We start from the raw sequence: 6115 nt of genomic DNA on the forward strand, positions 1-6115 counted from the left end.
TCCATCTACAGCTCATTCTCCATCAATCTGAAGAACCATTTCACGATGCAAAGTGCCCTTTAATCATGCAAAGGGTTCTTTGAGTGCTCAAGGTTCTATACAGAACCATTTTCTTTACCAAAGAACCCTTTGATTTTTCAAAATTTCTTCATAATTCAGTCATTCAGAAGCAAAGTTATTCAGTGTGGGTTGAAGAGAAACTTGTCAGAACCGTTCACAGTGGTGGTGATAGGAACCAGACGTCTGAAGAGTTTAATGTAGAGCTGCTACTTTGTTAGCCCCCTTTTACCCTGTTCTTCAGTGGTCAGGACCCCCATGGACCCTGACGGAGCAGGTACTATTTGGGCGGTGGATCATTCTCAGCACTGCAGTAACACTGATGTGGTGGTGTGTTAGTGTGCTGTGCTGGTCTGAGTGGATCAGACACAGCAGTGCTGCTGGAGTTTTTAAACACTGTGTCCACTCATTGTCCACTCTATTAGACACTCCTACCTCGTCAGTCCACCCTGTAGATGTAAAGTCAGAGACGATAGCTCATCTGCTGCTGCACAGTTTGTGTTGGTCATCCACTAGTCCTTCATCAGTGGTCACGGGACGCTGCCCACAGGATGCTGTTGGCTGGATATTTTTGGTTGGTGGACTATTCTCAGTCCAGCAGTGACACTGAGGTGTTTGAAAACTCCAGCAGCACTGCTGTGTCTGATCCACTCAGACCAGCACAACACACACTAACACACCACCACCACGTCAGTGTTACTGCAGTGCTGAGAATGATCCCCCACCCAAATAGTACCTGCTCTGTGAGGGTCCATGGGGGTCCTGACCACTGAAGAACAGGGTAAAAGGGGGCTAACAAAGTATCAGAGAAACAGATGGACTACAGTCTGTAACTGTAGAACTACAAAGTGCACCTATATAGTAAGTGGAGCTGATAAAATGGACAATGAGCGTAGAAACAAGGATTGTTTGGTGACTGATTGGTGTATGTTACACTATATTTTAATAAAATGTAAATGGAAAATGCAATTTATACATACATCATCGAGACCGCTTATCCTTCTGGGTCGCAGTGGGGTGCTGGAGCCTATCCCAGCTGTCATTGGGCGGAAGGCAGGATACACCCTGGACAGGTCGCCAATCCATCATAGGGCAGACAGACAGACATACACACTCACACCTAGGGGCAATTTTAGCATGTCCAATCAGCCTGACTGCATGTTTTTGGACTGTGGGAAGAAACCAGAGTACCTGGAGGAAACCCACACAGACACGGGGAGAACAGGCAAACTCCACACAGAAACGACCCTGGTCACCCAGCCGGGAATCGAACCCAGGCCATTCTCGCTGTGAGGCAACAGCGCTACCCACTGCACCACCGTGCTGCCCAGTGAAATATAGTGTAAAATACGTTATGTGAGGGTGTGAACTTAGGGGAACTTTCGGGTGTGCCAACTTAGATATCCACCCTTTGGGCAGCCCTGATTTAACCCTTAAAAGCTCCCTCACACAGTTATCACATGAAAATAGTTATAAATACACTGTCTGATGCCAGACACATTATTTTATGATCATTTTGAGGTTAAAAAGTGCATTTTTAATGCACTTTTTGCAGACAGGTACATGCAAAGTACTATAAGACATCTTCTATCATCACTATTCTATATGAACCTCAGAAGACTTGTGTAGGTTGGATAGTAAATAAAATGTCTGTATCTGTGTCGTAGTCATGGTGACCCCTGGTTCCTATCACCACCACTGAAAAGAAATCTGAGTCTGTAAGTCATAATGAACCATTTCACTTCTGAATTACACAGAAAATTTCATCAGTGGAATTTCTCTTTAAAAAATCTGATGGCTCGCAACTTTTTCATGAGCTCATGAGGGCTGGATAATCAGCGATGAGCTGTGTCAGGTGTGCTGAGTCAAGGAATACGTGAAATCTTGCAGTACTGTGGGTCCTGAACTAACGAGGCGAAGCATTAGGAAACACTGGTCTAAGCTTTTCTGTTCCTTAAGTTAAAAAAGTAAAAAAAAAATATAATTACAACTACAGTTCATAGCCATCACCCCTCAATCGTCCTTGAGAACTCAATGAGCTGAACGTATAAGCCTGTTAAAACACATACTGTACACATTACATTCAAATACACGCAACCTGAACTTTGCTGCTGCACTAAAATGCTATATAAAGCATGTTTGCTATTTACATTCAGGCAATAATTCCACAAACAGAAAATCCTGAATCACCATCATCATGATCTCCATGGACAATCCACACTGCCACTACACCTCAAACAGACTCTGATCTTACCGTAACTTTATCTAGCAAATCTATACCTGCACATATGGACTGATTGTACATCTTCTATCTTGTATGATCGGGAATATATACATATACAAGGTTTTGTTATGATATATATTTGTCTTCTTCTAAGCCACTTATCCTTCTGGGTTGTGGGGGGTGCTGGAGCCTATCCCAGCAGTCAAAGGGTGGAAGGCAGGAAACACACACATATACATATTTAGTATACTTAAGTACTACAAGGGAGCTACGCACCTAAGATTTTCACTCACCTTCGCACCTGTAAATGTAACGCGACAATAAACGTGATCTGATTTGAAGCCAGAACCAACCAGCTGTTCTCAGTCATGCTCTGTAAAAGGATTCCTCTCTTCATACACACCAGACTGCACCTTATAGCTAATTATTAAACCCTTCACTAGCTGAATCAGACCCCATATGGAAAAAACAAAACTATATTCCAAATGTATTTATCAGATATATTTTTACAATGTATGAAAATGGCCAAAAAATGTATTTGTTAAATATTTTTTGTATTAAGTTTTAAGAAAAGTTACAGATGTAACTAAAAGGTACTGACTTCTGTGATCTGCATTGCTCTTTGCATTAACCGTGTGCGTATGCGGTAAGACACTCACGATGTATTTCAAATAAACAAGATATCAAATCATAACTGCATTTTCACAGAGTATCAATATGAATAAATGAATAAAGGTTAATTTGCTAATATTTAAACTTAAGATGCTGAATTACAAATTCATTTCTAAAGGTATAAAACAGTGAAGTGCATTGGACAGGATTTTAACTATTTTCACACATTTTTAAATACATTTACATACATTTATTTTTGTATGGTACATTTCTGTATGTGATATATCCTTACATTTTAAAACAAATGTATTTCAAAATATATTTGGGTAATATGGCAAAATATTCTGAAATGCATTTCAGTGTTTGGAATTTATTTCGGCCTGGGCTGCAATGTGTTTGAATATTTCAAATATATTAAAATATATACCCATATATTTTGTCCATATGGGACATGACGTTTACTCAGTTTCAGTTACTCCAGTGGAAATTTGATCAATTTTGAAGAGCTACTTTTGCTCCTTGTCGAATATATCAGTGAGGACGTTCATCTACTTTCCCCTCAGGTACATTTTAATCAACATTTAGTTCCTAATTCTTTTCTGTGTTTGATTTCATTCCTTTGTTTCCCCTCACACCTCTCACTATGGAGCTTTAGAGATTTATTTTAGACCAAAAGGACCCAAAAAGAGAACAGAGCCTTTAAAACCTCAGCTCCTGGGCTGATAGATGCTGGATGTGCTTCAGCAGTTCTATTAGACACTCAGCACTAAAAAGAGAACTATAGCTGAACCGTAACCTTTACTCATCACTACATCTGTTGTGAACATGGTTAATCACCTCCTACGCTGGTGCAGCTGTAGTTTTAAAAGTGAGATTTTCCACTTTGAAGACTTGGAAACCCCCCTTCTGATGATGTATCTTGAAGGTGGGGGATCTACAACTATAAGCACCTGGACGTTAACACACGGGGGCAGGCAAATACAGCAAGAGGCCACATAGCAAATGTTACTGCTAAGAAGCCAAATATCACTTCTGTGTTTGTTAGCTTCTACATCAATGGTCCATCAGTGGGGATTACCAATGGTTGAATAATGTATTTGTGTAAGGCATGCTGGGTACTGTAGTGAAAGAACACTAACGGGTGAAAAATACAAAAAGAACACAAAATCGTGGGCTCTATCAAACTAATGAGGCTGATGGATTTAATACTGTCCTACAGGACATTACATGACATGGCAACATAGTAAATGTAGGTTTAAGGGTTTTTTTAACCAGCTACTTCTGTATTTGGGTCGTTCTACAGATACGTCCACTTTTCTATCTCTCCATAGGTGTCGCGTGTCATTGGTGTTACCTATCTTCACTGGTGTTACACATAAGAAAGGTAACACCAGAGACATTTTTGATGAAAAATGCATTTTATAAAATGGCTGCTACAGAGCATCAAACCACATGTTGTCAATCAGGGAATATCCACCAAAATATGTAATTTAATCCATTTGTATTCTATTTTATTTTTTTATAATTACCTCAGAATAAAGTCGGTCACACCAGTGACTTCAACTAAAAGCTTCATATGAAATCATGAGCTAAATGAGAAAATCTCTGATAACTGAAAGACTCAGTGGACTCAACATGTGCTTTTCTTCATAGATCCTCAGAAAACAGGTAAAAGGAAGTCAAGTGATGTCATCAGTGTGACTTTTATTTCAAAATAAGAGATTTTTTGTTATGCGGTAACACCAGTGACACAACTCCTGGGGACCACAACTTTCATGATATATTTTAGAATATTTATTTGGCATTTATAGATTATTGCAGTTAAAATTACAGAAAAACATGTTTTTTTTTTTACCTCTAAATATGGCCATTTATATATGACTGTGAGGGCGAGCTCTTCTGTGGTGCTTGGAATTCTATAAGACTGATTTAAAAACCAATATTGCGAAGTTGAGGCTCAAGAAGGTGTAAATGTTAACTTATTGTTTTATTTTAAAATATAAATAAATTGTAGCCTGAACATGTTTTTCAAGTGTAATATATCTGTAAACGCTAAGGACACAAAAACAGACATTTCCATAGAATCACGCTACTATTACACGAGTGTGGCTCTGGTTCCAGCTGTGCAGACAGTACTGGGACTGAACCAGTGCTCTGGACTGAAGACTTTGAGCACCCTCTGTTGGTTAGAACAAGACATTAACCACCATTTCAATTCTGTTCCTTTAAAGCAGCTGATTGACTTTTAATTAAATAAAGCTAATGAAAAGATTGTCATAGATTAATGAAAGCAGTAAATGAATATTATTAAGCAAAGCCATTGACTATTTGCTTCTTAACAAGCCTTTCCCCCTCTGGCCTGATTTCCAAGCCAAATTCGTTGAAATTTAAAGACAGTACCTGCCCCAAGATCAGCTGTGAGCTGATTAACAATGAGCACTGCAAATATTATTCATTTCAGTAAGACTGCTGCTGCTGTACTTCATAATTTGGCTATAATTTGGAATAAATCCTGACTGGCGCCTCAAATTACTCAATTATTCACTTATTTAGCTTTTTATGAATACCGTTTATGGTATTTTTTGAATGCTTTATATCATTTTACTGGCAAAAACACAACTACCAGCAAAATATATAGCTTTAAACATTTTTTTTTGGCTTACTAAACATTTGTACTGTATACATGTACACATATATAGTGTGTCTTATGAACAAACCTGCATCTCGTTTACAGAATTTATAACATTCAGTATATTTAATATCTAGCTTACAGAATATAGTATATTTAGTACATACAATATCTAAGAGTTTGTAATATCCAGTGTGTGTGTGTGTATATATATATATATATATAGAAAGATAGATAGATAGATAGAGAGATTCATAGTGTTTATAATATCTACTATAGAGATTTTAGTCATAGGCTAAAGTTCAAACACCCTTTTTCAAATTCCATGTTTTACTGATTTTCTAAGGGAGAATAAGCGAACACATCCTCTACAGACACTTAAATATGGTATTTTTCTGCATGTTTTAGAGCACAATTTGTATTTATTTGCTGAGTTTAACATACTGGCAACAAATTAGACATAAGATGTGCCATAACTTTGCACAGGTCATATTTTATGTTTTATTTTTTCCCCGATAAATGCAGCAAATCTTTAGTTCATCATTCCTAGTTCACACATAAAACATGCAGTTTATCGATTTACAGTTTACAAT

Source organism: Colossoma macropomum, unplaced genomic scaffold (assembly GCF_904425465.1).
Source record: "Colossoma macropomum unplaced genomic scaffold, Colossoma_macropomum, whole genome shotgun sequence".
Lineage (NCBI taxonomy): Eukaryota > Metazoa > Chordata > Actinopteri > Characiformes > Serrasalmidae > Colossoma > Colossoma macropomum.